This window comes from Bos taurus, chromosome 2 (assembly GCF_002263795.3).
Source record: "Bos taurus isolate L1 Dominette 01449 registration number 42190680 breed Hereford chromosome 2, ARS-UCD2.0, whole genome shotgun sequence".
Lineage (NCBI taxonomy): Eukaryota > Metazoa > Chordata > Mammalia > Artiodactyla > Bovidae > Bos > Bos taurus.
The window spans coordinates 34,342,735-34,361,032 of record NC_037329.1 but is presented as its reverse complement, the minus strand read 5'-3'; the positions used below and the strand labels follow the sequence as shown (position 1 = coordinate 34,361,032).

General features: G+C 41.5%; 1 long non-coding RNA gene across 2 annotated transcripts in view; it reads left to right on the top strand.

The window, feature by feature from the left end:
- LOC112442563 (uncharacterized) overlaps window positions 1-9,760 on the top strand; it is a 32,453-nt gene extending 22,693 nt beyond the window's left edge. For both annotated transcript variants that reach the window (XR_009491568.1, XR_009491570.1), the window contains one exon: window positions 3,385-9,760. This is a non-coding gene — a long non-coding RNA (uncharacterized lncRNA). The remainder of the gene's footprint in view (window positions 1-3,384) is intronic.
- The last annotated feature ends 8,538 nt before the right edge of the window (window positions 9,761-18,298 follow it).

Here is an 18,298-nt window from a genome sequence, read left to right as displayed (position 1 = left end):
CTTCCATCATCAGTCATATCCACAACTGGGTGTTGTTTTTGCTTTGGCTCCGTCTCTTCATTCTTTCTGAAGTTATTTCTCCACTAATCTCCGGTAGCATATTGGGCACCTACCAACCTGGGGAGTTCATCTTTCAGTATCCTATCTTTTTGCCTTTTCATACTATTCATGGGGTTCTCAAGGCAAGAATAATGAAGTGTTTTGCCATTCCCTTCTCCTGTGGATCACATTCTGTCAGAACTCTCCTCCATGACCCATCTGTCTTGGGTGGCTCTATATGGTATGGCTCATAGTTTCATTGAGTTATACAAGGCTGTGGTTCATGTGATCAGATTGGTTAATTTTCTGTGATTGTGGTTTTCATTCTGTCTGCCCTCTAATGATAATGATAAGAGGCTTATGGAAGCTTCCTGATGGCAGAAACTGACTGAGGGGGAAACTGGGTCTTTTTGTGTTGGGCGGGGCCATGCTCATAAATCTTTAATCCAATTTTCTGTTGATGGGTGGGGCTGTATTCCCTCCCTGTTGTCTGACCTGAGGCCAAACTGTGCTGGAGATAATGAAGATAATAGCTACCTCCTTCAACAAGTCCCTGGCACACTGCCTCACTCAGTGCCCCGGACCCTGCAGCAGGCCATCACCAATTGACTCCTCTGCAAGAGACTCCTGGACACTCACGGGCAAATCTGGGTCAGTCTCTTGAGGGGACACTGTCCCTTTCTCCTGTGTCCTGGTGTGCACAAGGTTTTGTTTGGGCCAAGAGCCTGTTTCCCCAGTACTGTGTAAGTTCTGGTGGCTTTATGGTGGGGTTAATGGTGACCTCCTCCAAGAGGCTTATGTCATATGCAGGTCGGCTGCACCCAGAGCCCCTGCCCCTGTGGCATGCCACTGCTGATCCATAGCTCCACAGGAGACACCCAAACAATCAAAAGCAGGTCTGGCCTAGTCTTTCTGGAGAAGGAAATGGCAACCCACTCCAGTACTCTTGCCTGGAAAATTCCATGGACTGAGAGGCTCCTCAGAGCCTGGTGGGCTACAGTCCATGGGGTTGCAAAGAGTTGGACATGACTGAGCGACATGGCATCTCCTTGTGTGCACAATGTTTTGTTTGAGCCCTCTGAGCATCTCTGGTGACATGGGGTTTGATTCTAAACTCAATTTATCCCCTCCTACTGTCTTCCTGGGGCTTCTCCTTTGCCCTTGGACATGTGGTATCTTTTTGGTGGGATCCAACATTCTCCTGTCGATGGTTTTTCAGCAGTGAGTTGTAATTTTGGAGTTCTCACAGAAGAAGAAGATCGAATGTCCTCCTACTCCACCATTTTCCAGTAAGGATTGGCATGTAATAGCTGTTCACATAGTGTTTACAGATTTATTGAATGAGTAAATGCTAATACATTTGTGTCTCTTCCTACTAAGGGCTGGGGAGAAGGTTTTATTCCATGTATTCCCAATAGCTAGCCTGGTACGTGGCATGTAAAATCGATAAACTTGTCTCTCTCTATAGCTTCACTGTCTCTCTGAGTTCCAAGATTCCACTTCTCCTCTGTGCTCTTTTTGAGACCTTGCATCCACCCTGCCACGCCATAGCCCACTTTGCTGCATGTGAATTTTCAGCCTGTAGGAAAAAATCTGGCCAGCTGCTGCTCGACAGCTGGAAAAACAGAGCCACGCTGGAGGCAAACAGTTTTGTATCTCAGGGCAGCAGGGAGGAGAACCTCCTGCCTCATGTGGGCATGTGGGTGGAGAGCTGAGTCACTGAGTTCTTCGAATTCCTTGGAAAAAGATAACTCAAAGGAATATTACACAACACAGAGAAATAGGAGAGAATAAGCAGAGATTAAAAAAGACCTAAATGTTGAAAAATATGAATTCCAAGGCTAAAAAATAGTTGCAGTCAAATTTGGAGAGAAGTAAGCTGGAGTCTGTATTCCAGTGCCCTGAGCAACCTCCAAACTCCAGTTTGAAAGCTTTTGAGCAGATGTTCCCAGGTGTCACAGAGAAGAGCATGTAATAGGGCTAGACTGACCTCTGTAAGGCTGAGATATGGGGAAAGGGACAGCTAGAGGAATGACAGGTGAAACTTCTGCAAAACATGATAAAAGAATATCCTGGGATATCCTGAGTGCTCTGGGATTCCACTGAGCTGGAAGGTAGGTGACAAGTATTGATAGTGTTTCCTGGGTTGTTGTTGTTGTTTAGTTGCTAAGTCTTGTCCAGCTCTTTGCAACTCCATAGACTGTAGCCTGCCAGGCTCCTCTGTCCATGGGATTTCCCAGGGAAGAATCCTGGAGTGGGTTGCCATTTCCTTCTCTAGGGGATTTTCCCAACCCAGGGATCAAACCCATGTCTCCTGCATGGCAGGTAGATTCTTTACCGCTGAGCCACCAGGGAAACCCTTGTTTCCTGGGTAGTAGGTGTATTTTACATTTTTTCCTCTAAATGCCAATTGATTTTTTTAAAATGTGTTGCAGAATTTTTCTAGAAACTTTTAAAACTGGATGGAATGAGGGTGGTGAACTGGTCAGCCTTTCATAGTCATGCCACCAAAAAATCCAAGACAATTTTCATGTCTTAATCTCTGGCTCATTTGGTAGTTATTACATGGGAGACATGTTGATACAGCAAGAGAAAGGGCAAGGACTTACTCAGGCTATACCTCTTTGTCTTTTTTGAGCAGCACTTTGGTGCCTTAGATGGTAAAAAAAATCTGCCTGCAATACAGGAGACCCAGGTTCAATCCCTGGGTCAGGAAGATCCCCTGGAGAAGGGAAAAGCTACCTACACCAGTATTCTTGCCTGGAGAATTCCATGGACAGAGGAGCCTAGCAGGCTACAGTCAATGGGGTGGCAAAGAGTCAGACATGACTGAATGACTAACACACCTGCAGGCTGTATTGTAAGCCTGATGTAAGAAAATACAGAAGATATGAAAGGGCCACTGGTAGGCTCCAATGAGAGTGAGTTTATCATTAGTGCTTTTTGCTAGCATTATTTTCTTAATTTTCCATCTAAGACTTTGGAGGTATTGCCTCATGGGGAAAACTGACTAAGGTAGATCCCAAAGTCAGTGGAACTTACAATTAATATGAAGACACTGCATGGGTTTCCCAGATGGGCTCCCTGGCTAAAAAGGGATTGTGAGAAGTGTTTTATCCAAGTTTGTTCCACAGCCGGTGTTTGAGCTCTTGAGAAAGGGGGTGGTATAAGTGTAACTGAAATATTTAATGTCCCAAGAGAGGAGGGGAATTGTAAGAGAAGATGTATTCTCTAATTCTTTTGTGTATAGTTCATCTTTTCTGCCCGAGAAGAATATACACCCTTTATAAGCAGAGACTATGTCTTCACATTTGTTTTTATAACCTTTCTTTTTCTTTCTCTTAGTTTTCAGGAACTAAGAAGGCACATATGGATAAAACAGACCCAGAAATTCAAGTTACTTGTGTTGCTAAACATGTGTAGAGTTTCGTATAAATACAATTCATAAAATTATATTTGGCAAGATTTGATACAATTGTCAAGAGTTTCTATCCAATGACTTTGTGCGGCACCTGGTATATCACACATAGTGGCAAAATACAGCAACCCTTGGTCCTGCAGAGACCTTCACTCTGTACATGGAATCTCCTTCCTGGATCTCCGACACTCAGAGGCATAGGGTGCCTCTTGCTCTAGCCGTGATGACCTGCTGTCCTCTCCAGATCCAGTTTTTTTTAACAGAGGAGTGGCCTAGGCATTCTTATTTATGAAGGGAGTGAAATAAAGCAGCCTGGACTAACCAGGTTCTCTGATTAAAGTTCATGTTTTCTCAAGAAGAGCCTCTGTTTTTCCCTACACTTCTCTATGAAGTCATTGCTGGTAGAAAATTTTCAGTAGCTTTCTCTTCTCTATTGTTTTGAAAGGCATAATTGCTAAGAGATCATTTATGTTTAGCAACTACCCTTTGAAGTTTCAGCCAAACACAGAATTTACTGTAAAACAAGTCAGTCTTCATTATTTTAGTCTAAATCATAAAGTTAACTCAAACATATACAAAATCAGATTTCTGGACCTCTCATCCACTGAATTTTTTTTATGAGTAGTTGATTTTTATCTATGGGTGAGATGGTGTGATATTCACCTAGAGCCAAACATCCTGGAATGTGAAGTCAAGTGGGCCTTAGAAAGCATCACTGTGAACAAAGCTAGTGGAGGTGATGGAATTCCAGTTGAGATATTTCAAGTCCTCAAAGATGATGCTGTGAAAGTGCTGCACTCAATATGCCAGCATATTTGGAAAACTCAGCAGTGGCCACAGCACTGGAAAAGGTCAGTTTTCATTCCAATCCCAAAAGGCAATGCCAAAGAATGCTCAAACTACCACACAATTGCACTCATTCACACACTAGTAAAGTAATGCTCAAAATTCTCCAAGCCAGGCTTCAGCAGTATGCGAACCGTGAACTTCCAGATGTTCAAGCTGATTTTAGAAAAGGCAGAGGAACCAGAGACCAAATTGCCAACATCCTCTGGATCATGGAAAAAGCAAGAGAGTTCCAGAAAAACATCTATTTCTGCTTTATTGACCATGCCAAAGTCTTTGACTGTGTGGATCACAATAAACTGTGGAAAATTCTGAAAGAGATGGGAATACCAGACCACCTGACCTGCCTCTTGAGAAACCTAGAAACCTACATGCAGGTCAGGAAGCAACAGTCAGAACTGGACATGGAACAACAGACTGGTTCCAAATAGGAAAAGGAGTACATCAAGGCTGTATATTGTCACCCTGCTTATTTAACTTCTATGCAGAGTACATCATGAGAAACGCTGGGCTGGAAGAAGCACAAGCTGGAATCATGAATGCCTGGAGAAATATCAATAACCTCAGATATGCAGATGATACCACCCTTATGGCCAAGAGTGAAGAGGAACTAAAAAGCCTCTTGATGAAAGTGAAAGAGGAGAGTGAAAAAGTAGGCTTAAAGCTCAATATTCAGAAAACGAAGATCTGGTCCCATCACTTCATGGGAAATAGATGGGGAAACAGTGGAAACAGTGTCAGACTTTATTTTGGGGGCTCCAAAATCACTGCAGATGGTGATTGCAATCATGAAATTAGAAGACGCTTACTCTTTGGAAGGAAAGCTATGACCAACCTAGATAGCATATTAAAAAGCAGATATATCACTTTGCCAAAAAAGGTCCATCTAGTCAAGGCTATGGTTTTTCCACTGGTCATGTATGGATGTGAGAGTTGGACTGTGAAGAAGGCTGAGCACCGAAGAATTGATGCTTTTGAACTGTGGTGTTGGAGAAGACTCTTGAGAGTCCCTTGGACTGCAAGGAGATCCAACCAGTCCATCCTAAAGGAGATCAGTCCTGGGTGTTCTTTGGAAGGACTGATGCTAAAGCTGAAACTCCAATACTTCGGCCACCTCACGGGAAGAATTGACTCATTGGAAAAGACCCTGATGCTGGAAGGGATTGGGGGCAGGAGGAGAAGGGGACAACAGAGGATGAGATGTTTGGATGGCATCACCAACTCGATGGACATGAGTTTGATTGAACTTTGGGAGTTGGTGATGGACAGGGAGGCCTGGAGTGCTGTGATTCATGGGTTCACAAACAGTTGGACACGACTGAGTGACTGAACTGGACTGAACTGAGCTATTATATTTTTAGGTATTGGTTAATGGACTATATGGTATATGAACAGTACTTCCTTTAAGCATTCATTTAATGATTGGGTTAAGGACTTCTCTTGTGACTCAGTGATAAAGAATCTGCCTGCAATGCAGGAGACATGAGTTCAATTCCTGGGCTTGGAAAATCTCCTGGAGAAGGCAGTGGCAACCCACTCCAGAGTTCTTGCCTGGGAAATCTCATGGATAGGGGAGCCTGGAGGGCTACAGTGCATAGGGTTGCAAAAGAGTCAGACAGTACTTAGCAACTGAACAACAACAAAACCATTGCTAATTCCTCCTGATAATGAAATGGATGAGAAAATCTGTATGGGAAGATTTAATTTGAACCATATGATATTGACCTTGACCATTTTTGATCTACGTAATTATGGTTTCACATAGTACAACTTAATATGTCCAGAATTTATTCATAAAACAATTCAGTCTATACTGCTACTGCTACTAAGTCGCTTCAGTCGTGTCCGACTCTGTGCGACCCCATAGACGGCAGCCCATGAGGCTCCCCGTCCCTGGGATTCTCCAGGCAAGAACACTGGAGTGGGTTGCCATTTCCTTCTCCAATGCATGACAGTGAAAAGTGGAAGTGAAGTCGCTCTGTCGTGTCCGACCCTAGGCGACCCCATGGACTGCAGCCTACCAGGCTCCTCTGCCATGGGATTCTCCAAGCAAGAGTACCGGAGTGGGGTGCCGTTGCCTTCTCCGATGTTCTAATAGTAACACAGTATACTTCAAAAAATTTTTTAAATCTCCAAAATTCAAAAGTTGTTTTAAGTACAGTTGCAAAACAGGAACATGATACCATAATTCCATAAGATAATAAACCAGTAGCTGATGAAAGAAGATCCAATTATGTTATTTTATACCCAGTAATTAAATATGAGCCTTATAATTATAAAAAATATATTGGTTTACTATTAGCTAGCCCTTAAGTCAATAACATTTTGTGAAGCAACTCGTTATTATGTTCTTTGAGTCAGAGGTGAATGGTGTTGAGGAGGTTTGGGAAATCTCCCTTTATCTCACTAAAGACCATGTATTAAAAAAAAAAAAAAGCTTCATTTTTAAAAAACTACTTTGTACTGAATACAGTGTGCTAATATACAGTGTTAATCAAATAGAAAAATTAATAATAATTTTAATGAACTATAATAATGGGAATTTCAAGAAATAGATGAAGCATTTTGGGTTTGAAAGTTTGACTAATGTTCAAAAGTAAACTCCCTCACTTATATTTTAGTCCCTGTACAGTGAGAATTCACAACTCTAAATTATGCAAAAGAGATAATGCTCTTCTTCAGAGTGTGTGCATCCAATAGACAGTCTTAATGAAGGAGATAATGAGTATCTGATGGTATGGTGCAGCATAAACATAAGGAGGAAACCAAAAAGCTCACTAATTGTGGAGTAAATCTTTTTATATGGAAAACAAGAAAATGTTCCGCAATTATAGAATGACTGCACCTTGACTAGAGAGGAAAGAATTGCTCCTTTCCTATTATAGGAAGTTAGGTTAAGACCTCTAGCCCCTTCAAAGATAAACACCTTAAAATACTTGAGGCCTTCTTTATTAGAGATATTCCCTCTGGATGCTGCAGTTTAAGATTTTTAAAGGAGGAGTTATACTTTAGAGCTTCTGAGAAGTCTCCACTTTGATCCATTGGGAGTTTTCATTAATACTGGTTTCCTGTGGAGTTCTCTGTGATAGGATTTCACCTGCATTAATTGTTTTAGTTTTCTTGGGCTTCCCTTGAGGCTCAGCTAATAAAGAATCTGCCTGCAATGTGGGAGACAAAGAGTCGGACACGACTAAGCGGCATTCACTTTCACTTTCCCCTCAGTTGTCCTGAGAGATTTAACAAAACTTCATGGACAGCCCACAGGGTGCTCTCCCTCCCTCCCCAAGAGTGCTTGTTCCCAGTTCCCAGGCCAGTCAGAGCACAGGCCACCACCCCTTCTCTTAGTGGTTCCCCGACTCCAGGCTCCCTGCCCTCCCCATCTGCCTCTCCTTCTTTAGTTCTCTAAACAGCTCAGGGAAGTTAAAGTGAAAGTTGCTCAGTCCTGTCCAACACTTTGCGACCTTGTGGACTATACAGTCCATGGAATTCTCCAGGCCAGAATACTGGAGTAGGTAGCCTTTCCCTTCTCCAGGGGATCTTCCCAACCCAGGGATTGAACTCAGGTCTCCCGCATTGCGAGCGAATTCTTTGCCAGCAGAACCACCAGGGAAACCCAGCTCAGGGAGATTATATTCAAATGCAATATTGATCCTTTCATTTCCAATCCTTTGAACATATCTATACACTTCTTTGTAACCTCGCTTCCCTTCCCCTTCTTTCCTGCCACCTTCTCTGCTGCTGCTACTACTGCTTCTAAGTCGCTTCAGTCGTGTCCAGTTCTGTGCGACCCCATAGACGGCAACCCACCAGGCTCCCCCGTCTCTGGGATTCTCCAGGCAAGAACACTGGAGTGGGTTGCCATTTCCTTCTCCAATGCATGAAACTGAAAACTGAAAGTGAAGTCGCTCAGTCATGTCTGACTCTTTGCGACCCCACGGATGGCAGCCTACCAGGCTCCTCCGTCCATAGGATTTTCCAGGCAAGGGTACTGGAGTGGGGTGCCATTCCCAACCTCTGGTTGTTCAGTACTGTTTTCTGGGAGCTCTCTCTCCAGCAGCATCCCCCATGTCCTGCATTACCAGAAGTTAGATTAAGACCACTAGCCCCTTCAAAGATTAAATACCTTACAATGCTTGATAACCTGGGTTAGCCCTCCTTGTTTGTTCAGTTCAGTCATTCAGTTGTGTCCAACTCTTTGCAACCCCATGGACTGCAGCACGCCAGGCCTCCCTGTCCGTCACCAACTCCTGGAGTTTACTCAAACTCATGTCCATTGAGGAGAAGGCAATGGAAACCCACTCCAGTACTCTTGCCTGGAGAAGCCCAGGGACGGCGGAGCCTGGTGGACTGCCGTCTATGGGGTCACACAGAGTCGGACACGACTTAAGTGACTTGGCAGCAGCAGCAGCAGCATGTTCATTGAGTCAGTGATGCCATCCAACCATCTCATCCTCTGTCGTCCCCTTCTCTCACCTTCAATCTTTCCCAGCATCAGGGTCTTTTCAAATGAGTCAGCTCTTCGCATCAAGTGGCTGAAGTATTGGAGTTTCAGCTTCAGTTTGAAATTCCTCATTTGTTGTCCGTGTTTAAATGCTGCTTTCTCTAAGTTGCCTTCCCAGATCCGCCAAATGTGAATCCCCCTGGCATATCTGTTCCCCTCTCCCCGTAGCAGTGACCTCTCTATATTACCACTGCCTTTCTGCTTTTCTGAACTTTTCATAGTCTGCGAGCTCCTTAAGGACAGGACCCCTTGTCTGTCTTGTTCACCATTGTATTCCCAGGGCCTAGGACAGTACCTGGCTCAGAGAAGACACTGACTGTATACTTATAGAATAAATGGATGAAACAGACAGATGGGCAGTCAGATTCACAATGGTGCTTTGGGTAGAGCTCCTGTCTTTGAGGAGCTTGGAGTATGTAGTATTTTCTGTACATTGAAAGAGGATGTGGAATGACACACACACAAAAAAACATGCTTTTTAAAGAGATCTGGATTTATATCCCAGCATTATGATTTACTAGTCCTGTGAATTTGGGCAGTTTATCCAACCTTCTTGAAATTTAACATATGAATCAGTATAGCAATAAATGACAACTACTTCATTGGGTTCTTATAGGTAACAACATAGGAGACATTAAACAAGTACCATAATAGACACAGGATAATGCTGGCTTCCTTTTTCTCCCAACATATAGCACAGCTTCCATTTAACATAAATCTCTACTCAACTTTCCAGTGGACTCAAGATGATCTTCCCTCATGGGTATGATGACAAGTTCACATGATTAAAAAAAAATTATATTGGGTAAAGGTAAGAGAGCTTTGGAGAAGGCAATGGCACCCCACTCCAGTATTATTGCCTGGAAAATCCCATGGACAGAGGAGCCTCGTAGGCTGAAGTCCATGGGGTCATGAAGAGTCAGACACGACTGAGCGACTTCACTTTCACTTTTCACTTTGATGCATTGGAGAAGGAAATGGCAACCCACTCCAGTGTTCTTGCCTGGAGAATCCCAGGGACAGTGGAGCCTGGTGGGCTGCCATCTGTGGGGTTGCACAGAGTCGGACACGACTGAAGCGACTTAGTAGTAGTAGGAGGAGAGCTTTATATTTATTAAAAACATTATTAAAAACATTTAAAAATAAAAACATTTATTAAAAACATTATATTTATTAAAAGTATAACACATTAAGAGGATATGTCTATATAAAGAGTTTATAAATGTTTAAAACACTATGTGTCAAACATCCTATCCTAATGTACAGGATAAGTAAATGTAATATTAGATTTTGATGGGTAGAGCTCAGTTTTAAGGTATGGGGGCTAAAATTTTAACCAGCTATGCAAGTTTATAGTGCATTATTTTTAATATTGTTTGTAACAGAATAAACTCCAAAAACACAATTTTAAATGTAAGTTAAAAAGTGCAATGGCATTATGTTTTTATACTTGTAATGATGACATAAATTTCAGATAAAAATTTTTTTGTAAATAATAATAGTAATTATTCATTTTACTTGACTGTGTAATGATTTAAGAGATATGCAGAGAAAAGATTTTTAATTCCTTCATTGTTATTACTTTTTCAGTGAAAATGTATTATACTCGAAACTAGTTCACAAGAGAAAGTACTGAGATAGCCTTATTTCCACAAAATTTACAACCCAAGGGCTAGTTTTGTATGTTTTCTTCTTCGGTTGGATTGTAGCTGATCATGGCCAAGTGTTTTGATGCTGTTGGTTTGGCTCTTAAATGAAACTGGATCCTGACAACAAAGTTCAAGAATTATTGTCGGCTTCTCTGCATAACTTAGAAGCATTTCCAAAGGCATATGTACTATTGCCCTGGCAGACATATATACACGAGTGCAGTGTAACACCTCCAGCCTCCACGCTTGGCAAGTTAATGTGGATGTTCATTTTTATAGCCGCTAACTTATTAGCTGTGGATTACATTGTCACTCTGTGTGTTACATTTCCAAGCATAAGAAGTGTGAGTGAGTTCTAAGACATGTGAAATGAAGGATCAACTTGCAAAAGCTGGTCTTGAAGGCATCAGAGAGTAGGGATAAAGATTTCATCATGCCGTTCATAGAGCTTGCCAATTCCTTGATTGACAGCTCTCTGTATGGCAAGTCTTGAGGGATTGGGTATTTAAATCTTAATTACAAAAAAGTGTTATAGAATACTAAAAATCATTCAAGGAAACTGGAAAGCTTATAATGTAGCATCCCTCTATTAATCTCTTATACAGAATAAATTTGATTGACAAGATCCATACAAATAGTGTAAAGGAATTTAGGAAATCAGTACAAAACTGAAGGGAAAATTTTAAACTATGTGCCATAAATGTGTCCTAGTTTATAAATTAAAATTGTCCCACAATTATATACACAAAAATAAAACAGATTAAAATGAGATTTATTATAAGATATCATCCTAACTGGCTTAAAGAACTAAAATCTCACTAACAAGATTCAAACAAACAAAAATACAATACAAATAGCTGCTTTACTCAGGAAAAAAAATCACAAAACTTATTTTAGGGGAAAAAATGGATTTCAAAAAATAGAAATAAACTAATAACTAGAGAAAAAAATTTTTAAATAACAGTTGGGGAATATTCAAGAATACAAGTAATGTTTTCGGTGTTTTCAACCATGTCATTTTCTTATTAATTCATCAATTCAATAAATACTTATTAATAGATTGTTGTTGTTTAATCACTAAGTCGTGTCCATGTCTTTGCAACCCCGTGTACTTGTAGCCTACTAGGCTCCTCTATCCATGGGATTTCCCAGGCAAGAATAGTGGAGTGGGTTTCTATTTTCTTCTCCAAGGGATCAAACTCAGGTCTCCTGTTTTGCAGGCAGACACTTTACTGTTTGAGCTACTAGGGAAGTCCTAGTAGCTTTTGCCAAGCAAAGAGCATATGGAGATATTAATGGCAGGGTGAGTCCAAAAGGAAAGCAATCATGAAAAAGGTCATAGCGTAGAATGTCGTTCAAGAATAAATAAAAAAACCTGGATATCTTCTGTTCCCTTGCCCCCATATTCAATCTCCACCTTGTACTTTCCCTGGGGAGGCTGATCTGAGTGGGCTATATCAATGGGTTCTTTTGCCCTTTGGCTTCTGGTTAGGCTCAACCAATGGGGACCCAGGCAGCAGATTGGAGGAAGGGATAGCTGAGGTGAGGTATTGAACCCCCCTTCTCCTTCCACGTGGGGCTGCTTGCATCTGTCAGCCAGTCATAGCTGCTTTCAAGAAACGTCCTCGAATTATTCTTTTGACTGTGCCGTCTGTTTCCTGCCAGACCCTACTGACACACTGTGGGAACACAGAGGACAGAACTCTGGGGAATCCAGAAAGACTTTCACAGAAGTGGCGCTGAGGATGGGTCTTTTAGGGAGAGGGGGTGTTCCTAAAGAGATGGGGGAGAACTTCAAGGTGGCTAGAACATAAAGCAAATGGATAAAGGGAAGACAGAAATCAGGATACTTTTGGAGTGGATACTTGTGTTTCCTATAGAGGTATTTGGACTCAATCCAAAGGCAACAGGTTAATGGTGGGTTATTAAGCAGAAGACTGCTGCTGCTAAGTCGCTTCAGTCATGTCTGACTCTGTGAGAACCCAGAGACGGCAGCCCACCAGGATCCCCCGCCCCTGGGATTTTCCAGGCAAGAACACTAGAGTGGGTTGCCATTTCCTTCTCCAATGCATGAAAGTGAAAAGTGAAAGTGAAGTCGCTGAGTCTTGTCCGACTCTTAGTGACCCCATGGACTGCAGCCTACCAGGCTCCTCCGTCCATGGGATTTTCCAGGCAAGAGTGCTCGAGTGGGGTTCCATTGCCTTCTCCGTAAGCAGAAGACAGTATTTCCCAAATCTGATTATTCCATGCATCCTTTAATAGCAATCTTTTTTGAAGACTTTTTCAAGATTGACATGTATTTTTATTATGATAGATATCCTATATGTATAAGCTTTGGCTAATTACATATAAATTCTTTTTGCTTATAATTTTTATACAACTAAACCAAAATTGATTGATACAATAAAAACAAAACCATATGAATTCTAAAGTTCACATTCTCATTAACATGAAGGAGTATGTTTTGCTAAAATTAATTCATGAAAAAAATTAATGTCTTTAATCATGAGATCTCAGCATGCCTATAATACCTCATGTTTTAAGATAACTCAATTCTTCCACTTCTTTCTGTTGCTCAAACTATTGCATATCTTTCGTCTATATCACATGCTATGAAGTCGTTTGACCTCCATTTTCTATAAGTTTCCCTCAAAACTTAGCTGCTTAAATAGTCATTTTATTACGCTGATAGATTCTGTGAGTCAGGAATTCAGACTGAGCTGGGAATGGCTTCTCTTTTCTCCAGGATACCTGGGGCTCAGCTGAGAAGACTCAAGGGCTGGCGATAACTCAACATCTTCACTCTGGTGATTGATGCTACCTCTGGGCTGGGACCTCAGCTGGGCAGTTGACTGGAGCTTCAGTACGTGCCTTTGCAGGTAGACTCAGCTTCCGCGATGCGTGGAACCCAGGGCAGTCATATCATTGGCAGAACTCAGTGGTAGCTCCCATTTCTTACATGGCAGCTCAGAGCTCCCAAGTGTCCCAGCTCACAAAGTAGAGCTTGCTTCACATGTTCTGTTCTGGCTTCAGCAGTCACACAAGATAATTTCCTCTGTATTCTACTGGTTACAGTGAGACCACAAGTCTATCTAGATTCAGGGAGTGGAGGCATAGACCCCATGTCATGATGGGAGGAGTGTTGAAGAATTTTCAACCACATTTGAAAACTATCACAGCTGTGAGAATAACACAAGAAACCAACATGGAACATTAAAAAGGCATCTTTAAATGGTAGTCATCTGGATAATCCAGAGTATGCTTATTCATAGAATAAGTTTTTTTCCTTAGGCTCTAAAATTAGCAATTAAGTTCCAAACACCACAAATAGGTGGTATCTCTCATTTTGGAAGGCATACTATTAGGCATTAGATACACCGATTACGACTAAAGAAACGGCCAAAGGCTTTGTTTCCTCCTTTCTCATGGAACACAGAGTGTCATGAGGTCCCCATGGAAAAACACGCAGCACTTGTTCCTCTGCCACTATTCTGAGTGCTCAGCACAGCCAAGGTGGCACCCTGCCGTCTGTACATGTACCTGTCTACTGCACCAGCCAGATGCAGATGACCCATCCTTGACAAAGTGCCAATATTGAGCACCATTCATGTTTTTATAGGAAATATCAATATCAGATTTGCTAAGGGAAGAAATGCCATTTAGATTAGTTTATAATTTCAGCTGTTGGAAATGTTTGATTAGTTGCAAATAAATGAATTAAGTTTTTCTGTTGTCAGATCTCAAGAATGTGAAGAGATAATCATTTCAAAGTCTTATTCAGAGCTAAGGAGGAGTGAGGAAGACTAGGGGATGACTGCTTATGAATATGGGGTTTCTTCGTGAGCTGATGAAAATGTTTTAAAATTTTAGATTGTACTTATGGTTGCACAGTTCATCAATATATTAAAAGCCATTGAATTACATAATTTAGATGATTAAATTATATGGCAATGTGAGTGATATCTCAATAAAGATGTTATTCAGGCATAAATCATCTATGAGGTTAGAAGTCAGATAAGATTTTCCTCTATTTTATTATGCTGATAAATTCTGGGAGTCAGGAATCCAGACTGAGTTGAGAATGGCTTCTCTTTTCTGCTGTAAGTGACTAGGAGGAAACACAAGGTGGACCCTGATGTTGGATTTTTATCTGGCTTTTGGCTGCATGGATGTTGCACTGTATGAAAATCTATCAGGCATTCTTCTGTGTATATATATATTATACTTTAATAAATTTTACTTTCAAAAAATCATACAAAAGGGGCTCTCCTAGTGGCTCAGTGGTAAAGAACCCGCCTGTCAATGCAGGAGACACGAGTTTAAGCCCTGGTCCAGGAAGATCCCACATGCCGAGGAACAACTAGGCCCACGCGCCACAACTGTTAAGCACATGCTCTAGAGGCTGGGAGCCACAACTACTGAGCCCACGTGCCCATGTGCCACAGCTACTGAAGTCCACATGTCCTAGAGCCCATCTTACTCAACAGGAGAAGCTACTGCAATGAGAAGCCCGTGCACGGCAACTGGAGTGTAGCCCCTGCTCACTGCAACTAGAGAACAGCCCACACAGCAACAAAGGCCCGGCACAGCCAAAAATAAATAAAGCAGCCACCATGGCTGTTTTCAAGCTTACCAGCAGATTAACATTCTGCTCACAAAATTTCTAAAAATTTAACAATTGCAGCAGATAACGGGATAAAGAGATGGGAATAAGTCTAGCTGGATCGGATCTCCTATTCCCAGAATCAAATGGTGATGTGGGCCCTCCAACAAGAACACACTATGCCCCAGAGTGAACTTCACTCTGCCCCCGCAAAGAGGCATCAGTTGGATTCCTGCTATACTGAGGGAGTGAATAAGTAACCAGTGTAGCCAAGAGAGAACCACAACAGCATGTCAAGTAGTCCCCAGTCATCCGTTTCCATAACTCTTTTTCCCCCACCCACCTATACTTGCCAGAGAAGAGGCAATAATCAGGGCACTCTTGTGCCCTACAGATTTCAAGCCATAAAAGGTCAAGCAGCATGAGCTAGGAGTGGGAGGGAGGGAACTCTATGAGAATAAAGTTTTAGCTGGATTAAAATGAACTAGCTTAGAAAGTATCTGAAAGTGACTGAAAGATGGGTTTGTGTGCATGCACACTAAGCTGCTTCAGTTGTGTCCGACTCTTTTAGTCTCTATGGGCTGTAGCCCACAAGGCTCCTCTGTCCATGGCATTATCCAGGCAAGAACACTGGAGTGGGTTGCTGTACCCTCCTCTAGGGGATCTTCCCAACCCAGGGATCGAACCAGCATCTCTTGTGTCTCCTGCACTGGCAGGTGTGTTCTTTACCATTAATGCCACCTGGGAAACCTGAAAGGAGGGTTTATCCTGGTATGAATGAATGTGGCAATTGGAGAAATAAATAAAACTGTTTCCAGTACAAATTTGTGTCAGGTTTAAGCTATCTGAGAAGTCAATTATGTTCATTAAATAATTTGAAATTTATCATTGAAATAAAAACTAAAAAAAATTAATCTTTTGTATAACTCACAGAAAGATACTTTATGAATAGACTAAATTGGAAGGATGAGTTAGGAAATTATTAAATGTTAGAATTCAAAGTTGATGACCTGATCTAAGGATAATTTGACCTTGGATGAAGACTGAGGCTGGATTCAAGAGGCAGTTACCTGATTGGGTAGCCAGTTTTTTATGGTGGGCAAGAAACAAAAGATATCAAGATTGATTCTTATTTTCAGCTTAGAGGTCTAAATATAGTTTCACGGTTTTGGAACTAAGAGTTTTTAAAACTGGCATGAATTTATAAAACATTATTTTACATGTATGTATGTTGAAGTTGGAAGAGTCCTCTTTGAATAATAAACTAAGATAAAGATGATGAATATATCATAGTGCTAACATTTATTAAGATTCATGCTAATAATTTTGTTTTGCTTGTTTTAGAGCTTTATATAAGTGGTATCATATTCAGTTTGGTCTTCTGGGACTTAATTATTCTACTCATTATGTTTCTAAGATTTCTCCATGCTCATTGTGTATTGCTATAGTTCATTCATTTCCACCAAATGAATATTTTATGTGGTGAGTCTTTCATAATTCACTTATCTATTCTTCGTTTGATGGGTGTTTCTGTTGCTTTCAGTTTTGTGTTGTGATTATGCGTGCTATCATGTACATTCTCCTGGCGCACATACCAGGGATACAATCAGAAAGAGAACAGAGTATTCAAAATGTTTCAATTCTTAAGTTGTGGTGAACTTTTCTTTTATGAATATGATTTATTATTTACATGTATATGTATATCCTTTTGTATGCATTAAATATTACACTTTAAAAGAATAAAATAGGACTATGGATAATATAAGTAGAAATAAGGAATAGGGAATGTTGGTTTAGAGAGGGAAGAACTGCAATTTTATCTATTTATTTTTGACTGGACTGGGTCTTCACCGATGCGTGGGGTTTTCTCTAGTCGCCGGCACGTGGAGGTTACTCTCTAGCTGTGCTTGGGTTTCTTGTTGCGGCTTCTCTCATCGTGGAACACGGGCCCTAGGGTGTTCGGCTTCAGTATTTGCAGTGTATGGGTTCAGTAGTTGTGGTTCAGACTCAGCACAGGCTCAATAGCTGTGGGGCACGGGCTTAGCTGCTCCTCGGCAGGTGGGATCTTCCTGGACCGGGAATCGAACCTGTGTCTCCTGCATTGGCAGGTGGATTCTTCACCACTGAGCCACCAGGGAAGCTTAGAGCTGTAATTTGGAATGGAGAGGTCGGAGAAGGCTCACTCGAAGGGGCCATCTGGGCAAAACGTGAGGGAGGTGAGAAAGTGGCCATGAGGAGATCTGGGGAAAGAGTGTTAAAATACAGAACTCATGTCAAAAAGTGAAAAAACACTAACAGCTATTAAAGGAATCTTCAGGGAGGAGTGAGAGGCATAGCATCAGTTACAATGGCTGTTTCCATCTTGCCTTTTGCATTTCTCCCCTTGCTGTCCAGTTAAAGCAGCTGCCACTACAGGATTTTACAGCATCTAGAAACAGGTTTCTTCAGCTAGCTTTGCCACAATGGGGAAAATCCCCTTTCTTCTTAGCTTTTGGAAACACACACACATGGCTTTGCCGGAACACTTGAACATAGAAATGGATCCAGTTACAAAACACAGTCAAGTTGTTCGGTAGCAAGTAAAACATCACCTTATCTGGCTTCGGTATCAATTCCGTACTGCATGTCTAACCTGTTTGGCAAATGCACACATTACTCCTTTGAATCTTTGAGTTGTCTCCTGTTCCGATTTCTAATCCTCTTCCTTTGCCATCAGACTTCACTCTCTTCAGGACTGGGTCAAATAGCTAAAATGTGGGCCCCCTGCGTAGATAAACAGGTTCTTAGTAAGTTTACAGAGACCTTTCAAAGAAGGTATCTTTGCCACAAAAACATCAGAAATGTATCCGGGCTTTTTCTCCACATCTCCTCATATCACTTGCCCTGGTAAAGATGTTTTTACACTCAGTTTACTATACTGTAGGGTTTTCAGTAAGCCTTAGAGGAAATGAGTTTTTAAAATAAACTTTAAAGGAGTTACTACAATCCATAATGGCTCCCAAAAAATAAAAGTCAAACAGTAATTTTCCATAAAACTGAAAGTGATGCAGTTTTGTTTCCTTATAGATGTTGAAAATGTCCTCATTATTCTCTTATAGCAATAAATCGTGATTCAATTGATAGTAAGATGTGGGAACCTTCATGCAGCTCAAAGGCATAATGAGGAGCCCATGTATTTGTTGGTGGTGGAAAAATATTTTTAGCAACACAGCACCTGCTATGGCAAATACAATCAGTGTATT